Consider the following 19,553-nt stretch of genomic DNA (forward strand, 5'->3'; position numbering starts at 1 on the left):
ATGCAGGTTTTAAAGAAAGTGTACCCTTCCAAAAGTCAGCTGATGGAGCAAAGAACTGTAGACTATATTAAGGAGAATTTTAAAAAGTCTATGCCGGTAACTTCAACAAGTGAAATCAACACAAAAATAAAAAAAAAAAAAAAAAAAAAAAACACTCATGAAGAAACAGGCAACATAAGTAGCCCTGCATCTATTAGAAAAATTGAGTTTGGAGTTAATGTGACTTATAAGAAAACTCTGGGTCCAGCTGACCTTGCTGGCACATTCTACCAAACAAAGAAGAAAAGACATCAATTCTATGCACATTTTTCCAAAAAGCAGGTATTTTCTAACTCATACTGTGGGTAATTATTATATTAATACCAAAATTAATGGTGTAAAAATGACAACCAATATCATGAATAAAAAAAGATGCTACTAGTCTAAATAAAATGGTAATAAATCTAATTCAACAAGACATATAAAACAGCTCATGACTAACAGCTCCTTGGCTTTATCAAGGCTATACTTTCAGGGATCATTTTTATAGTATGTTATTAAGTTGGCTTTATCATAGGAATCTGATATCAGGACAGCATTTTTTAAAAATGCTATTTGCCTTAAGAATAAACTAAAACAAGGGGCCAGCCAGGTGGCTCAGTGGACTAAAGCACCTCTTTAGGAACAGCATAGCAGCCAGAGTTTGATCCTGGTATGACATGCCAGCCCCACCCCTGGGGCATGCTGAGGTGGTGACTGAGATGAGGTGTAGTGGCATGTAATCCTAGCACTTTGAGAGGCTGAAAATAGGAGAATCACTACAAGTTTGATTTACGTAGTAAGACCCTATAGACCCTGTACTAAATGCATTAAAAAATAAATAAATAACTAAATAAATAAACTAAATAACACAAGAAAATCATGTCATTATCAAAACAAACAATGTGAGGTAAAAAATCCTTTCCACATATGATACCACAACTGGATACTCGCATGCAAAAAAGAACTAGAATCCACATATCCTATTCAAAAATGGACTTAAAATATATCATACATCTTTTGGAAACGTAAACTATAAAATGTCTAGAAGAAATTTAAAAGGAAAGTTTTGACATCTTACGCTAAGATTTCTTGACATATAGCATACAGTAAATAAAATGTGACAAGTTAATCTTCACCAAAATTGAAAACTTCTCTTTAAAAACACTATTAAGAAAGTGAACAGAAAAGCAACCCACTGAAGTAAACATTTGCAAAACATATCCAAAATGGACTTACATACAAAATATTTAAGTACAGTATCTTCCAAAATGCAGTAAGTCAACTAATTTTTTTAATTGGACATAAAACAGGAGATCGTAGATAACTAGAGTATTTCCCTATAATGCACGAGGCCCTATGTTCAGTTCCCAGCACCACAGACATTCCCCAAAAAATTCATTAAAAATTGAGCAAAATACATGAACAGGTAGGGGGCCTGGCCCTAGCTCAGTCCTTTAAGTGGCTGCTTCCACAAAGCTGTCAGCCTCAGTTTGCTGGAGTTCGAACCTCACAACTCTCCCGCTGGCCAAAAGTGCCCTGAAGGCATTCGAGGAAAAAAAAAAAAAAAAAAAAAAAAAAAAAAAAAAAAAAAACCCTACATGAACAGGTAATTCACCCCAAAACATGAATAGATGGCAAATGAATATATGTAAAATGTTAGACATTACTACCAAGTACAAAGTTGGCATCAAATGTACAATCAGGTACCAACCTGTACCATTAGAATGGCTGAACTGACTGACTACAACAGTTGACAAAGATTTACAGAAGTAGACTCTTATGCACATTTGATTAGAAAGTAAAGAAGTACATTGAAATTTGAAAAAAAAAAAAAAAAAAAAAAAGCTTTGTCAGTGTTCCAAAAATTAACCATGCATCTACCAGAAGACCCAGATATTCTAATCCCAAGATTTAGCCAAAAGAAATAAAAGCCAATATACTTTCAAAGATTTATCTATAAATGTTTACAGTAGTTTTATGTGCAATGACCAAAAAGTTATAAACAACCTTACTAACTACCAACAGGGTAAGGGATTTCAAAAATAATGGTATATCTACACAATGGACCATTAACTTTGTAGTTTGAATGAATGAGAACATGTTATGAGATAGCTGAATGTCTAGCAATTAAGTGAAAATATCTAAAATTTTTTAGCACTGTAGAATTATAAGAAATGCAAATTAATATAAAATGACAGAAAGCATGTCAATAGTTACCTACAGATGAGGCTATGAGAAGGAAGCGGTGGAGAGCAAACATTTCTAAGGACAAGAGGAAGTTAGAAGAGTGGTCCATTTTCCTCTGTTCATTATGGTGGTAGTTTCCCAGATATATAAATACAATAAGCTCATCAAAACATGTATATATATGATTATACACCAATTATACTTCAATAAAGCTTTAAAAAAAAAAAGGAAAACTATACTTACAAGTGCTTTACATGTTGGGGACCACAAATTCACAAAGGCTAATTTTGCATACTTCCTTAAGGGATAAATGGAGGCTTGAAATTATCAGCATCACTCTTGAGATTTTCCCACTAATTCCTTAGGGATGGGCCATCTGCTCCCACCCACTAAGACTAAACTAAGACCACTAAGATTAAAATTAATCTTAGGATGTGTAGATTCTAGTTCTTTTTTGCATGTGAATATCCAGTTGTTCTAGTATCATTTGTGGGAAAGATTTTTCCCCCACATTATTTGTTTTAATGATGACATGGATTTCTTTTTAGTTCATTATTAGGGCAAGTAGCATTTTTTAAAAATGTTGACCTGATAACAAATTCCTATGATAAAGCCAACTTAGTAACATACTATAGAAATGATCCCTGAAAGTACAGCCTAGATAAACACTCCAGGAAAAGATCCTTCTTAGTATAAAATCATCTCCTCCCTTCTGAATTATTATTCCAGGACTATCCATTGCCCTCAAGTCTTTTGCCAACCTTGAATCTTCCTCTGGCCACTCTTATCATTGTACACACCAAATACATAGTGGCTGGCTCACACAGTGTCTTTGTGTTTGCCCATCCTGAGGCACTGACCTCTCAGCCTCACTTCATGCACTACCAAGTGTGTCTCTGTTGCTTATTACATCCTTTCACCATACCCGTCATACAGGCAGTTGGGGAATCTTGGCTAGGTCTCCAATATTATATACAGCTTCTGGTACTGTACTATCACAAACATACATACAGAAGACAACAACTATACACAAAGCATGAGTGAAGAATTAGCTGCTGTCTTTGCCTTCCCTCCTCTTGTACATTTAAAGAAAAACATCATCAATTACATCATAGTCTAAAAGCAGTATAAAGAAAGCCAAACAGAGAAGTTACAGGTTTTATCTCAAAGTACGGACAAGCAGAAAGTGGGAAAGACAGAAACTGAATGGCACAGAAAGAGCATTACACAGTGCTGATCCAAAAGTTAAGAATGCTTAGAAAAATATCTTCTACGAGCTACTTATATCGTTGCCACATGTCTAACTATGCAATGCAGCATGAGAAATAAATATCATTAATGTTAAGGAAGCAATAAGAAAAATGATGAATTGCCCATGCAAAAATTATTATCCTTGGGCCAGGGAGATGGCTCAGTGGAATAAGTGCTTTCCTGTCAAGCGCAAAGGCCTGAGTTCAATCTCTGGTTTTGTCAAAAAAAAAATTATTATCCTGAGTTGCTACATCTCTCAGCCTCTACCAAGCATGTTTTTAGGCCACCTCTCTTAGCCATGATTGGAAACTGCTGGAGTACATAAACCATAATATTTGCCTAAGCTGGCATTTCCTCCCCTGGAAAAACTCCCATTCCAATTTCAAGGCTTTGAGGAAGATTCTTCCAGACAAAATCATTCCACTAGAGACATCACCCAAGAGCTGGTCTGCTGCCTCACAATGGGAAAGAAACCGTTGTGATGAACTCATTGTGGGAAATCACCATCATGGTCTGCAGTAACAAAAATCCTTCAGAACTGGTACTTAGGGCTTCACAACACTAGAAATAAATCCTTAAGTCAGTATAACAAAAAAGAAGATGCCATATGTAGGTCTACTGCCTTTCCTTTCCCTTTTCCAAAACACTGCAAGTTTGCTTCCTATTTTAGTCTGATGTTTCAAAGGTTAGACCATTGCCACTCTCACCCTCCAGGTTCCCAGATGATATACGGTGAGAACTCAGGAGCAGGAGTACCCCTTTTCAGTGAGAGACTCCTTACTTCAGCTCTGTGCCCTGGTGCTATGGTCCATGGGGCAGGATCCCCAGCCTCCACGGGCCAGCTGCCTCCCTCCATGTCCTGACCATCACATGCCTCCGCTGTCTCTCCAGCTGAAAGAAATATGTTTACTTTGGCCCTAACTATGTAGCTAACATGGAGGTAGATTAAAAACTCAGTTTTCTCCCACTTGGTCCATCAAGTGAAAAAGTGCCATTAAATCCTAATTGCTGCATTTTCAGTTGCTAAAAATAGTTCAGGGGAGAAGAGCAACCTAACTTTCCAATCTCCCAAGGCATCTGCCATCTTATGATAATTACTTCCTCACAGGCAGTGTGTGTGTGCTGTTAGGAGTAAGTTATGTAATAACAGCATCTCATAATGTCGTTCTGTAGGCAATGTTTGCTTCAGCAGCATTCAATAGGATGAAGAAACATTTGAGAAAGGGGTACAAAAAGCAACACAACACCAGGGGCAATAAGAGATCAGCTTTAGAGAATATCAAGATCCAAAAAGAAATCACATGTACTGAATAAAATGATGCTTTAGCTTACTAAGCTAATTCCTTCCACAAGGGAAAAGAGAAGAATCATGTGAAGAAGGTGGGAAAAAAATACCTACTCGCTACAAAGAACTGGATATTTAGTTTATTATCTTACCTGTAACTGAGTCATCTTGGTCAACCTCTTTACTCGTACTAGGTGTGGGTTTACCAGGTAGTGTAATGGATCTGAGACCAATCTAATAGTAAGGTAGAACTGACTCCTAGCCAAGTTCACAGAGATAGACAGACAGAAAGACAGAAAGACAGATAGATAGAGATGATTTTATATATAATTTATATGTCTATAAAATATATAATATGCATATTATATGTATATAAATTATATGTAATTTTTTTGATCTTTTTCAGACAAGGTCTCACTGTTCAGCTGATCTTCAGCATACTTTGAAGACCAGGTGGGCATTGAGCTTGCAATGATCCTCCTGCCTCAGCCTCCCAAGTGCTGGGATTACAGCGTGTGCCACCACACCCAGCCCAACTCACTATATTTTTATATATCCTTTAGTCTTTCCTTTCTCTGTCTGACATGACCTTTCTCAATCTCAGCACTGCTGACATTTTGGATTAAGCTATTCTTTAGGCACAAGAACAGGCTATCTTCTCACTTCTTGCAGGATGGTTAGTAGCCCACTGCTTGCTTCTACCCATCAGGTGCCAGCAGTGCCCTCTCCAGCAAGTGTGATAATCAAAAATACCTTCAAACACAGTCAAACATCCCCTAGGTGGCAAAGCCTTTCCTACTTGGGAGATAGTGTTCTAAAATATTGCAACAGTAGGTATGGCCCAGTTACTGAGGATACTGTAACAAATTGGACACACAGGATACTGACCAGAACTGATGAAAGTCATCTTAATTCTCATCTACGCCAAAGTCACTATCAGTTAAGACCATACATTTAGCCTTAGTTTTATCCCTTTACCAACTAAGCATAAGAATAATTCACAATGATTTTACGAGGAAAAAAAAATGCCGTGGCCCAAAGCGTACTTGACTAAAGTATTCCAAAAAAAGGAAATAATGAACCCACCAACAAATGTTAATACAATCACAAAGTAAGATAATCAGACAACACAGACCACCTGAGAGCAAAGAAAAACAAGAATACAACTCTACTGTAATGGACTCCTGATATCAATCAATGAATCAGTCAAGACCTGTATCTAACAGACTACAGATTTAAGTCTACAGATTTAAAAGTGCAGGAAATAGGATAGCTAGAGACACATTTTAAATATACCCTGAGGATATAATCTGCTCTATCAAGAAAATACTGTTTCTAAAAATGACTTCAGGATTGAATCAGTATCTCAGTGGCAGAGCACTTGCCCAGCAAGCGAAAACATGTGAGGCCCAGGGCTCAATAACCAGTAGAGTTAAAAACCCAGGACCGCTGCCAATGGTGAGGGAACGGGCAGAATTGTAAAGATGAAAAGAAACTAATAAACACAGAGACTATGTGAAATGTCAACACTGTTTAAATCCTCTGGTATTTAAACTAAAGACATGGGGCTGGGGAGATGGCTCAGGAGAATAAGCGCTTCCCTGGCAAGAGCAAGGGTCGAGTTCAATCCCTGGTTCCGCAAAAAAAAAATAAACTGAACACAAAGACTTTTTTACAAATTTGTAAAAACTGAATTGAGTACTGGAAAATATTGACTTCCTTAATTATATTCTGATTGAATTTTTGAAGTCATATATTTTTTGAGACATACACTCAAAGATTAATGGGTATAGTAATATACCTTAGAAAATCCTTAAAGTATTATCCAAAAGCAGAGGCAGGATTTTGATCATGGAAGAAGAGCATGGTGCCAGAGATTGAACTTAGGACCCTGTGTTTGCCAAGCAGGCGCTTATTCTACTGAGCTATTTCCGTGGCCCATAGAGGGGTCCTTATAGCAGTCTCTCTTGTCTTCTGTATTTGAATTTTTAGCTTATTTTTTAAAACAGTAAGTAAATAACAGAAGTAGATTCTAATGTGCTCACTGGAACCCCAGTAATTTTTACATGAAAAAAACACTATAGGTATAATTAAAATAACTGGCCTTTGTGGAGCCCAGCCACTTTTTTTTTCCATATAAAAATAAAAGCCATCAAGAGAAATATAGCATGCAGTTATAGTGGGATTTTTCAGTCTTTTATTCACTTCTTTTCATACCCTTCCTACTTATTCTTCACTAAACACCAAAGAAAGGGTAATAACTCACTAAAATTAGTGCTTTTTGAACTCTAGTCATATGTGTTTACATATATAATAGTCAACTTAAACGTACCTCAAAAACCTTATCAAGTAAACCTCTTCCTAAGTAGTTTGTATTTAAGTACTACAAATCTGATGTTCAAATCAAATAAGTTCCAACTTGAAAAATCATCTTCATCTTAAAATATAAATAAAAGATTCAGGGAATTCAATAAATAGTCTCTATCACTGGTTCATAGCACTGAATTTTTAAAACTTCCATTAGCAGTAGAACTATTGCAACTGTCCACTTACTTGACAACTGATGTTCATCTACTACTTACCTTGCTTTGTGGAACACTATTAGACACCTTATAAGTTTTCTCCTTTGTAGTAAGAGTTAACAACGGCTGTCTATGTACAGAGTAGGCAGTCTGTTTTAGGTAACTTGTCCAAATAAAGAGGACCTTACCTCAAATACTGTTTCAGGGCACTTGTTATGGTCTTCACTTCCCAGTCTATGGAATTCTCCAGGTCTAGCTCATTGCAAGTTTTTACATCTAGTGAACAAGCAAAAAGGAAAAAATTCATTAAAACCTGGAGCACTCAAAGGCCCTTCTGACAAGCTCATAAAGCTTCCATGCTTAAATAGCCAAACTCAAAATAAATTAGTCCTACGGTTCCCTACAAAAAATATGTATACAATTTGTAATACTAACAGCAATGTTCCACCTTTAGACATTTCTAGCTCTTCAGAAAAACTACAGTAGAGATCAAAATTTAGTGGACATTTGGACTAGAAGAATAATTAGAAATACAACATTTCAACATCCCACTGCTGCACTTATTCATGGTTAATGTAATAATCAATAGCATCATGTTAAATGTGTTACTCAGTAGCTATGGCTCAGGCATGGGACATTTTCAGGTGAATGAGTAGTTTAATTTGCTTTTGGTGGCACTACTGCTATCACATAACATTATTTATTACAATGCAACCAGAGAATGAACCTACTAACATCAAAACAACTATCAGAACAACAGATCAGTGGGGGAAAGGATAACAAAGCTGACCCCACATTTCATTGTTTGTATCCATTATACTATTTTTTCTGTAGAATAATACATGAGCAACCAAAACAGAGAAATATGATGAGCCATGGAGATAGCTCAACAACCTAGTGCCTGCCTGGGAAGTAAAAGGTCATGAGTTTGAGCCCAGAAAAGTTTAAAAAAAAAATGACACACATTTAAAAAGTCACTTATGGTTTAACCTAATTAAAACATTACATGATACATGTATTCATGAAGCAAAACATACTACCTCAGTAATATGTATAATTTTTATATTTTTATGGATCAGTTAAAAATAAATTTAAAAGAAAAGCCACCTAAACTGGGGGGATGGTCACTTAAGAGGAATCTTTCACACTGATAATTCTGTGTATACACTCATCCAGGACCGGACACTTCTGGGTAACAACACTGGCAGGCACTCTACATTAAGCTAGTTTTCTTGTCCTAAAAATATTAAAGATGTGCTACTTCTAAGCACCATTTAAACAGTAAGTTTTAAAGAAAAGATGTATGGGTGTGTGGTACACAAGAATTTGAGTGGGGGGACAAGGAACAGTGATAGTCAACTTGAACTGAAATGAAAAGAAAGCATGTTGGGAGAGACAACCTCCCTGAGTATGGTGGTTTCTTTGATCCCTGTGCTTCTGGCCAGTACACAGCATCCCTGGTAGATAGAGGAGCACAGCACGGGCATCCCACCCATTCCTTCAATGCCTTTGCCAACCAGGGCCAGCAGGCTGCTTCAAACAAAGGTATCCCAAACCTGCGTGAACTTCTAATCCTCATCTCCATGACTGACATCATATAAATGCTCTTACAGAACTGTCAAGAATCAAAAGGAAGTCAAGAACATACACATGTTTTCAAGAATTGCTGACTGCAGCAGGGTACTGCCACAGCTGTCTCGTTCTATAATAAGCCTTCAGCACTAGTAGATCCTACCCTAAGGAAGGAGGTGGCAAATGAGTTATAAAGAATAATACCAAGCCAACAATATAAACTTTCCTAGTTTTCTGCCTTCCTATCATGTAAAGGAGTAAATTCACAGAAAAAATTTTCTCCCTTACTCTTGAACAGTGTCTCAACCACAACAGTTGTAGTTTTAGGTTTTCTTCCCCCTCTCCCTTATACTCAGTTGTCTATATAAAGAAGAAAAAAAAACATCTTGTTAGCACTTTGTTTCTAAAAGCACTAAAAAGTAAAGGCTGTCAAAATGGGACCACCACATGAAGTCGCCTGTGCTGACTGCAAAGTTTGAAACATGGCCGGGATGAAGAATGGATAACAACTCAAAGTTAGACTCAAATTTTCTGAATATTAAACAAGAAGTGATGGTTACTTCACAGCCATAACATCATACAGAAAAAATTATTCTAAGGTCTGGAGTCTAAAAAAAAAAAAAAAAAAAAAAAAAAACAATCAACATTTCTTGATTACAGCAACTGACAGCAATATGCAATAAACTACAACAATGGCAATTGACACTGATTACATTTTGATCAGTTCCTACAATTCAGAACTCATTTGTTACTGAGCTTGTCAGACAAGCCACAGATACATTCAAGAAATCAAATTAAGCACCCTGATTAAAGATGCAATCCTTTATAACTAGGACTAAATAATTCTGTTCTAAAGGCTTTGCCAACCAATTACTTTTGTAACTGATATTCTGTCTCTCATTAAATCAATTATTTAAATCTCATTTTAACATACAAGTCAGATAACATTTCCAATCAACTTGCTACCAGCAAATCACCATTTTATAATCTAAGAGGCTTCCAAAGGAAATCTTTTATTTCCAATTGTCTACCAAATTATCATTCTATATTTTGAGAATTGTAGTCCTTCCATGGAAAAATAAGCCATCCTTCTAAATCCATAGAATAAAAAACAGCTGTCACATCAGAAGCTAATGACTTCACAGTCTCTATATTATTAATCCTCCATTAGATTTTCACTGTTTTCAAATAACTCGATCATCCCCAGTAGTCCTTAGAAATTGGTGAATACACTGGGATTAGGTAGAATTTTTTAATAACTTGTTTAGGATTTCAACATAAAAATCTGGTCAGAGTGGTCATTAGATTTTATCTTCTGCCATACATGAGGGGAAATTTCTGCTTCCTTTCTGAGGAAAAAAAAAAAAAATCCTGTGATTGGTTAAAAGATAAACTAATAGGAACAAAGAGCTTTAGACTTTTTATTTGGGTGAATGTTTCACACTTGCCTAATCACTGATCATTTCTTCCTAACTAGAATATGCAGCACAATCTAAATGCAAAGTGTGATCTTATATAGCAGCTAACACTCCAATATTTGGCACAGACTCATTTGAATCCAGGTGTAAAGTACTTGAAGAAGCACAATGATTGGATGAGTTTTGAAAATTCCAAATTTTTTCAGCTATGATAGCTCACTTTGGATTGCCCCTACAAAGTAATCATGGTAATATTTTAAAAGCAAAATTTTAAATTCTTTTTCTTGATTTTCTATGGTTCTATCTAAAACCATGCGGCCAGCTTTGCAAGATTTAGAAATAACCACCAGATCTACCAGACCACATGCATTACTCATTTCTACACTTGCACTGCCTTTATTCCAAATTGGGAAAGAAAGAACATGCACCTAAGATAATTCTAACTCCAATTTTTCTCCTCTACCATTCACTATTGTTAGCTGTCTTATATTCTCGCCTCATTCACTAAAGCCATGATTGCCTCAGAGATAGATATTTTACCCTTCCTGTCTCTCTCCCTGCCTTTAACTATTCCATACCCTCCAACTCACTCAGTGGAGCTGTTGGCTGTTGTTCTCATGGTTTTCAGAAACTTAAGCTGGTGGAATTTCAGAAAGTTGTCTTCTGCTCATTGCACGAAGAAAATGCTCAGGGCCAACATCTCCCAACACCCAGAAAGGAAAATATCAGCCTTCTCCTTCAGCTGGCCTGAGGGAGCTTTAATTAGTTCTCTACTGAGACAAACTTCTCCAGCCTATGGCTATCACTATTGTATGCTGGTGTGAGACAGAAGATGAGGAAATGGAAGCAGGGAGGGAGGGAGGAGAATTTGAGAGGAGTGGGAGAAGAGGAACTGGAAGAAAAAGGGTCTGAAGGGAAGAGGAGTTGAGAGAAAAGAGAATAATGGAGAGAAACAATTTTTTTCTATTTTAGTCTTTAATGTGAAGGTGAAAATAAACTACAAAAAGAAGACAGTAATAAGAATGTGCAGAAGATTTAAGCACATATTCCTTCTTTAGAAAACTCCACCAAGTTTTACATGTGTGTATTTAAAGAACACTTAAAACATTTTACACAGAAAATGCGAACCATTTTATGTAAAATTAGTTAACATTTTTAAAAACTGAAGTAAATAGCTCTCAAGAGCTAAAGCAAATCAAGGAAGCACTCCTTGAAAAAATATGATCGCTTGGAACTTTTTCTCACTTAAAAAATCAGATTAGTTTTCATTTTTATAAAGAAAAACACAAACAAAATGGGCTTTGAAAAAATTCAAATTTGAAATAAACATGTTACTTTCAGGAATAATAGGAGGCACCGATTGGTTAAAAAACTAAAAATTTGGCAGATCCACACATTTTGTTTGGGTTGGGTTATTTTTCTTCTTTAGAGAAACAACATAGAGAGATAAGAAAGGATGGAGCTATCTATGGGATCCCGTATACATGAATTTTCAAAACCCTAAAACTTTTTTAGAAGACGTATTAAATTATTTCCATTTGAAAACTTCATCAAATTGAAGGGCTGGCCTGATAGCTCAGCTGACTAAAGCCCAGCCAGTGCAGCACAGGGGCAGGGTTTAATCGCTAACCCTCTATGTAGGCCCTGCCCCCGGCCCAGAGTGCCCTGAGATGGGGATTGAGACTGGGAATGGAAGTGCACATGAGTAATCCCAGCGCTTGGGAGGCTAAAAACAGGTAAACACTACCAGTCTCATCTATGTAGTGAGATCCTGTAGACCCTGTATTCTCTGTACTAAATGCATGCATGAAGACTTAATCAAGTTGAAAAGAAATATGTTAAGGAAATCTTAAGTCAACTGGGAAACTAAATGCATCTATTTTGTCTGGTGTAAGGTTTGTGTTGGTATTAAAGTAACAAGAAAATAACATTATTACAAATCCAAAATTTTTTAATCCACAATGTTAAATTCAAACTAGGGATTATTTATAGATTAATAAAAACAATTTTATACTGTACAGCCCTCTTACATGAACTAGTCAGGAAATAACAAGTCAGGATCTTACTCTCATGCCAATTCCTAAAACTTCCTCTGTTTGCAGAATATTATTGAAAACACAGCTTTTCTCTTGCCAGCAACTTGAATGAGGTTGTGACACACTTGTATCCTGGACTTCTCAACTCTGATGCTTACAGAAAGTAACAACAGTTTTCCAGGTCATGAATTTTTGGAGGGGTTATTTAAAAACATCTCATGAGGTAAGAATTGTGTTGGACACATCCCAGGAGAAAGGGAACCTATCACCTGCATTTGACAACCTCCAGCCTGTAGGATTTTATGAGATTAAGGATTTTTACAACCACCTAACACACTAGGGTGACTGCAGAAGCACCCTTGTTGAAACATGAGTGAGTAAGTGACAAATAATAATAATGATGATGATGATGATGATGATGATGTTGATGCCAGGATCCTTACAGCCAGTTTATCACCAAAATGTACCTTTCAAGCCAAATCTCCCATTCCGATACCAATAGTTTTCCAGTTCTAATCATTGCAACACTGCATCAGAAATGAGAGAAATGTTTCTAATATTAAAATTAAGTAAAAACAGATGCTGCAGTTCCATTAAACTCTTCCAGCTGCTACTGAACCCGTGGCAAGCTAAGTCTATTTAATTTGGAGCCCACTAATGGTAAAAAGGAAAATGTCTGCCAGAATCGCACACCCAAGTCAACTCAGAGAGGAAGAAAATTAAATCAGCTCATGAAAGGGAATGTATTCTAACAAGGCTCCCCAGATGATGATAGGCAATTTTTTCCTGTGGTTAATAGTTAAAAAAAGGTTGTTGCTTATGAAATCCTTAATTCAAAGACAGCCAAACAAGCAAGTGCTGCTCACAGAGTGAGTGTGTGTATGTGTGTGTGTGTGTGTGTGTGTGTGTGTGTAGAATCTGGTCACCTTAATTTATGCTTTCTAGAAATGAGTCTTTGCTATAACACTTTAAGATGCAGGCAGGTTTAAAAGCATTCACTGTATACCCTAGGGCATTATTAATATTGATTAATTAAAATGACATATCAAATAAGTCAATATGGAGCAAGGTCAGGATGAGAGAATAGTTTGATGAGCCTCCAGCCTGATGAGCTATCATCACTCCTCAAGAGGCGCAGGCTTTTGGCGGGGGAGGAGTGGTGTGTCTTACAGGTGGCACAAAACTGACAACAGTGTGTAATGGAAAAGTGCTTTGTCATTCACATAATGTCTAGGGTAATGAAATGAATTCACTTTCTGGCTTCCTCTAGTCTGCGATGCCAAAGAACACAGTGTTATCAGCACAGATGGAGCAGGCATGGTTCTGGAGAAGCGCCTGGTGTGAACTACAAGCAAGCCACTGTGCATACCAATGAATCCCCGAGACTCAGGCTCTTGCTGTCAAATGACAGCTTTGGAAGCTCCATAAGAATGAGTGAGTCCCAGTGGTCTTGTCCAACCAAATGTACTGTCACGATTCTGGACAGGCAATTTGGAAGCAGTGCAAATCACAGAGGCCTGACTGCCACTCTGCTGTGGGAAGCAAGCAGTGGGAGGTATCTGCCCAAGAAGCCGCCTGTGAGCCTCATGCTTTTTTCCTTTACCTCTTAATAAATAATGACAAAGGAGATCATCTCAACTGACCCAAATGCTAACCTAGGTCAGTTGCCTCTGCTCAGGAGACAGTTCATCTAAGCAGAGGAATGGATTCACCAGTATGAGGTACATTTCTATGAAATTTTAAGGTGTGAAATCAATGAACATAAACAAATCATGAAAAAACAATTAGAAAAGAGGCATACCCATCAACATACTCAGAAGTCTCTGGACCTTTGAACTCACCCCCACAACTCTGTACAATCCTTGGTCATTTATACCTATTGGAAGAGACACACAATGTTAGGAAAATTTAAGACTACCATGTTTTAAAAGTTGTCATCAAAAAAAGTTGCATCCGAATCTTTGCTATCTCACATGAGCAGTATTTCTGTTGAAAAGAAAAATAACACTTGACAAAAACAAGTGTTTACCAACTTGTTTTATCAGCTCTGTATTCATGAGCTGTGGTTGTAAAGTAAGCTCAGGAAACAATACTCCATGAGGGAAAAGAATGTAATGAATCAACATTAACTGAAAGGCAAGCCCCCTGGATACCTATCATCTTGTTGGGTTTTGTTTTTTTTTTTTTTTTTTTTGGTTTCTTTTTTTTTTTAGTTGTGTATTGTTTCTAATGTCTTCTGTATTATTTGTTATTTTTAAAATAACAAATAAATAAAAGTGAACACATAGAAAAATGCATCCCAATACAATTTGTAAAGATCCATTCAAATATCTGGGTTTTTTGCTTACTTGTTTACATTTTTCTTGGAAAGTTTTAACCTTTTAAAAATAATATGGTAATTAGTACACAGAAAGCAATGATTGTTTGGATGATTCCTGAAGATTTGGAAATTCAGTAAAAAAATAAAGTATAATTGAACTTAAAAGGGAAAAAAAATTACATATGCCCTGCCCAAGTGAGCATCACCACCCAGTTTACAGCAAAATAAACCAACTCAGTGGATCTTCTCTCTGTGTGGAGATCTAAACATCAGGTATCCTGGAGCTCAACAGTCAGAGGCAAGAAAAGCCATTGTCTGAAATAACTTAGGATACTGAACAGTTGCCCTTATTTGTATTCTAATCAAAGCAAACCTATTATAAATGACATTTTTGAAGCAACAGCAAAACTCTAAAGGACATTAATCTTAATGCAATAAATATGTCCTTTTAAGGGTATATTCTGAAACAGGTGGAAGTAACATATCTTAGATTTGCTTTGAGGAGTAGAAAGGGATGAGTGAAACAAACATGGCCAAAGCTCCAAAACTGTTGAATCCAGGTGATATGAATATGGGAGCTCAGTCAATCAATCTCTCTACTGGTTTATACTTCAAAATGCCTATCCACTTCCTTTCTTCCACTCCCCTCTACATCCTCTCTTTAGCCCAGCATAAATTTCTGCACTACCAATGTTAAATAACAATGCAAGCTGAAAACTCCCATCTCCAAACTTTCCACAACAAAAAGACCATGGAACTTACACAGGGGTTTAAGACTCATTTTACCTCTTTCTCTGGAGTAAGAAAATATGTGACCAAGTCAAAGACAGTGAGGGTGATTCCAATGATACAAACAGCCTGCTGAGGTTCACCAGGACTGGTTTAAGGGTTATGTTTTGAGTCTATCTCACTGCACTTAAAAACAAGTTCAGGAAACCTCTCTTAGTTCAAGGGCAGTAAGTACCTTACACCTTATGCCATGCTGGGAGGGAATAAGATGATTCCAGTACACGTTCTATAAATTACAATGGTAATTACAATGGTTAATACATGCACAAACTTTCATTGCTCCTTGCTAAAATCAGTATTTCCTTTTTCTCCTTTTTGTCTTTTATTGATTCATCTTTATTCATCTTTTAAGCTTCTCAAATGTTCTGTTTTTCCTTTGGATATGGGCCAAATTCTGATTTCCCAAAATTGGTATGTTTAAGTTCTAATGTGACTGTATTTCATACTAAGGTCTTTTTAGAACATAATTAATTTAATACAAGGTCATCAGGGTGTTCCCTAGTCAAGTTCAACTGGTGTCATGAAAAGAAGAGGACACTCAGGGGCAGTGACAGAAAGAAGACCATACAAGGACACAGGAACACCACACAAGAACACAAATCAAGGATAAAAGCCTCAAAAGAAATTAACCCTGCCAAAACCTTTATATTGAACTTCTAGAACCCCACAGGTACTTTGTTAAGGCAGCCTAGAAACATATGCATCTTCTTCAATGACCTCACTTGAGCTCAGAGCAGGACAGCGAAGGCCAGACCCTGGGCAGCATTGAGTCTGTTTAGAAAGATGAATCACCACGCTCCCAAATTCCTCTGACCCACAGCCACAGCTCCTAGCATAGTTTGCTGTCAGCCCCACCACCAGCAGGGCCTTCTCAGGAGACACGCGTAAGCCCCATGAGGAGAATGGTGTAGCACAGCCCTGGCAGCAGTTGGAAAGTAGACAAGTAAATTGCAAAAAAAAACAAATACAGAACTCTCAAGCCAACAACAAGAGAAAGACTGAGCCTCTTCCAGGAGACAGAGAGCATATCCACTTCGTTGAAAGCACCAGAGGATTTGTTCAATACAACTCTATTTAACAAGTTTGACCTCAGTGTCAGAAGCCAAAAGAGCAATTCATATGCTGCAGTCAAATGTGTGCCTCTATGAAAGTGTCTGAAGTATACAAAGCAATGAAAGAAGAACGTTACCTCAGTAATAATAATCACTCTATGCTGGTGATTATTATCAGATAATTGATCAAGTTCAAATTCATCAACCTGAAAGAAGTAAAGTTAATTGCTAATGCACAGTAAAAGATGCAAGGTGAAATTAAAGCTGTTCAACATAGTATTTCTTTTTTAATGAAATTCAAGTAAATTTCCTGTAAAGGCTGCTTGGAAATGGCATGTAAAATAATTTAAGTCCTGTAGGACTTTTGTTTCTTATTATATTGTTCTTAAAGACTGTAGACTACAAAATAAGAATTGGAACATATATCGTATCTAGGAACACATATGTTCATACAAAAATGTGGTGGATCGACAACTGGTGGTCAACTAATAACACCCAGCCGAACTGACCTAGCATTATACTAGGTGTGGTAGGCCTACCTGAGGACTGTTGCCAGCAGCATAAGAAACAGAACTGGAAATAAAGAAAAGAAGCTGTTGGAAGCTGTTAGGGAGGCTGTAAGGGAACTGGTGGTTCGCTTGGAGGAGAATGCCATGCTGTTTTTCCTGATAAACTTGGCTGTTCTCCTCATTGAAGGAGCTCAGGACTCACTAATGCTGAGGATGGCTATAGTACCTTTTAGGGGGCTCTGGTTCTTATGTAAAATGGGCCTGCATGAAACACTATCATGGGCTCTAGGCCTCCCATTGGATTTATAAGGGGCATGGTTATGGGCTCTCGGTCTTTAGCTGGACTCATGCAGAACACTGCGATGGGATCCAGGCCTTCAGCTGGATTCTTTTGGTCTGTATTATATGAAAAGATTTCCTTTACTCTCTCTATATATGATTCCTCAGGTACCTATTAGAAAATAACTCTATTAAGTTATATGTTCTGTAATGTTTCCCCTGCAAAACCTGAAACTACAACAAAAAATAGCAATTACAGGGAAGACCATAAACCCACCAATATACCAAGTCATAGCAGTGGGCTTAGCATCCCTTTCCAGCTTTTCTAAACATCCCTCTTTCAGTCAAACAATCATTATTTCTAGTGAAATTAGCTTTGCCTTTTTCCCTGTCACTTTCCAGATTGAAGGGGGTCAGTGTCCACTCTTTCTTTAAAATCTATAGACCAATCTCTACCTCCTCAATGCAGCCTTGAACTTCATGTTCACACAAGAAGTCCCTACCCAAGAAACACACAACCATAATCCATCTTCAATAACATCTTCTATTTTCTTCCTATCTTTTTCTTGTTCATATCAGTTTCACTATCTGTGCTCCTCCACAAGCCCATTCTAAAAGTACTAGACAAGTCAGATCAGGCTGCTTTCCTCAGCTCAACAAGCACATATCAGGCTAAAATACAGGAGTACTAACAATGGTCCCCAACTCATCTACTACTCTTTCCAGAATATTCACCTTATAGCAGACAATTATCTCTCTCAACCAAGTTCACATTCTCTTCATGATTATATTTTCGTAAATTTACTCTCATCTACCACATATATTCACTCACCAAATACCTGCGATATGCAATTCCAACTTCCCAAGAGTGAGTAAGGAGTAAAATACAGTTCCACCTAACCCTTCAAATGAAATCCCATTTTTTTAGCATCACCCCAAAAAAAGTTTTCTTTTCATGTATGCAACACATGATTAATTTCTTTTATTTCAGTATTTAAGCCACTTTAGCTCATAATTTTAATTCCAAATCTAAAAGTCTGAATGTTTCACTGGACATTGGTAAGTCTTACTTGTTCCACACTCAGTGTGAATGTTCATATTCTATCATGTTAAAGGCAATTTCCATGGCAAACCTATGTGAACATGCATAATGATGAACATGTCCCTTATCACCTTAAAATTTTTGTTTTAAATCTGTATTCCAGGGGCGAGGGACAGAGCTCAGTAGAATAAGCGCTTGCCTGGCAAGCACAAAGGCCTGAGTTCAATCCCTGGTTCCACCACAAAAAAAATCTGCATTCCAGGGCTGGGGAGATGGCTCAGTAGGATAAGCACTTGACTGGCAAACACAGAGATCTGAGTTCAATCCCCAGTTCCGCAAAAAATAAATAAACAAATAAAAATAAATAAATGAATCTATATTCCAAAATGCATCAAGCCATAGCATTTTATAATTAAACAGCAGAGAACCTTTGTTCCAACCTCTCACCCCCATGCCAATGCAGAGATACAATACCTGGAAAGACAATAGGCCAACCTAGTACCAAAATCAACTATTTTTAGTTTTTGTTTCTGTGGTACCTTGCATAGAGTAGGTAGAGGCCAAAAACTATAGATACACTGAAGAGAGAAAAAACTAATTGAGAAATATAGCTCTCCCATGTAAGTATACTCCCTCTACATGTAATCCATATATAACTGTATAGATACACATGTGTATCTATAGTTATACCTATAGATCTACAGAAACATTATTTCTACTCATTAAGTATTAGAATGTGAAATTAGCTTTGACTTTTTCCCTAAAGCTTTCCAAATTCAATGGATATATACACATATATAGACATATCTAAATATATTTAGATAGGCCCAGTCCTAGCCCAGCTCCGGTGAGTGTGTGGAGAGCTTCCTGCTACCCTGCGCCAGCGGGACCAGTCCCAGCCCAGGCACAGCCTGGGCCGGACCCTGTCCCAACCCCTTGGGACGCCCCCCACCACTCCGCAGTACCTCCCCCACCCCGCCCGCCGAGTAGGAATTTCTGCTGCATCTGGGAAACCCCAGACGCAGTCCCAGCCCAGGTCCAGTGAGTGTGTGGGAGAGCTTCCTATTCCCCCTACTTCACCTTGCCCCCTCCAGGCACAGGTCAGGCCTGGCATACATGCCTGGGGTGTAATCCTGCAGCTGCAATCCCTGCAGAGAGTGTAGAGGATAGATCCAACCACCTAGTCCAGGAGCAGAACATCTTGCCACAGGAGCACAACAGGTGCACCCTCAAGGGCAGCAGCGGGAAGGAGCTGAGCACAGCAGCCAGA

At 37.6% G+C, this 19,553-nt stretch overlaps 1 long non-coding RNA gene across 1 annotated transcript in view; it reads right to left on the minus strand.

The window, feature by feature from the left end:
* LOC111814858 overlaps window positions 1–14,170 on the minus strand; it is a 16,195-nt gene extending 2,025 nt beyond the window's left edge. The window contains exons 1-2 of the long non-coding RNA XR_002819733.1: window positions 14,094–14,170; window positions 7,455–7,542 (exon numbers count right to left, since the gene is read on the minus strand). This is a non-coding gene — a long non-coding RNA (uncharacterized LOC111814858). The remainder of the gene's footprint in view (window positions 1–7,454; window positions 7,543–14,093) is intronic.
* Between the last annotated feature and the right edge of the window lie 5,383 nt (window positions 14,171–19,553).

The sequence above is a fragment of the Octodon degus genome, unplaced genomic scaffold (genome assembly GCF_000260255.1).
Source record: "Octodon degus isolate 3935 unplaced genomic scaffold, OctDeg1.0 scaffold00722, whole genome shotgun sequence".
NCBI classification, from domain to species: Eukaryota; Metazoa; Chordata; class Mammalia; order Rodentia; family Octodontidae; genus Octodon; species Octodon degus.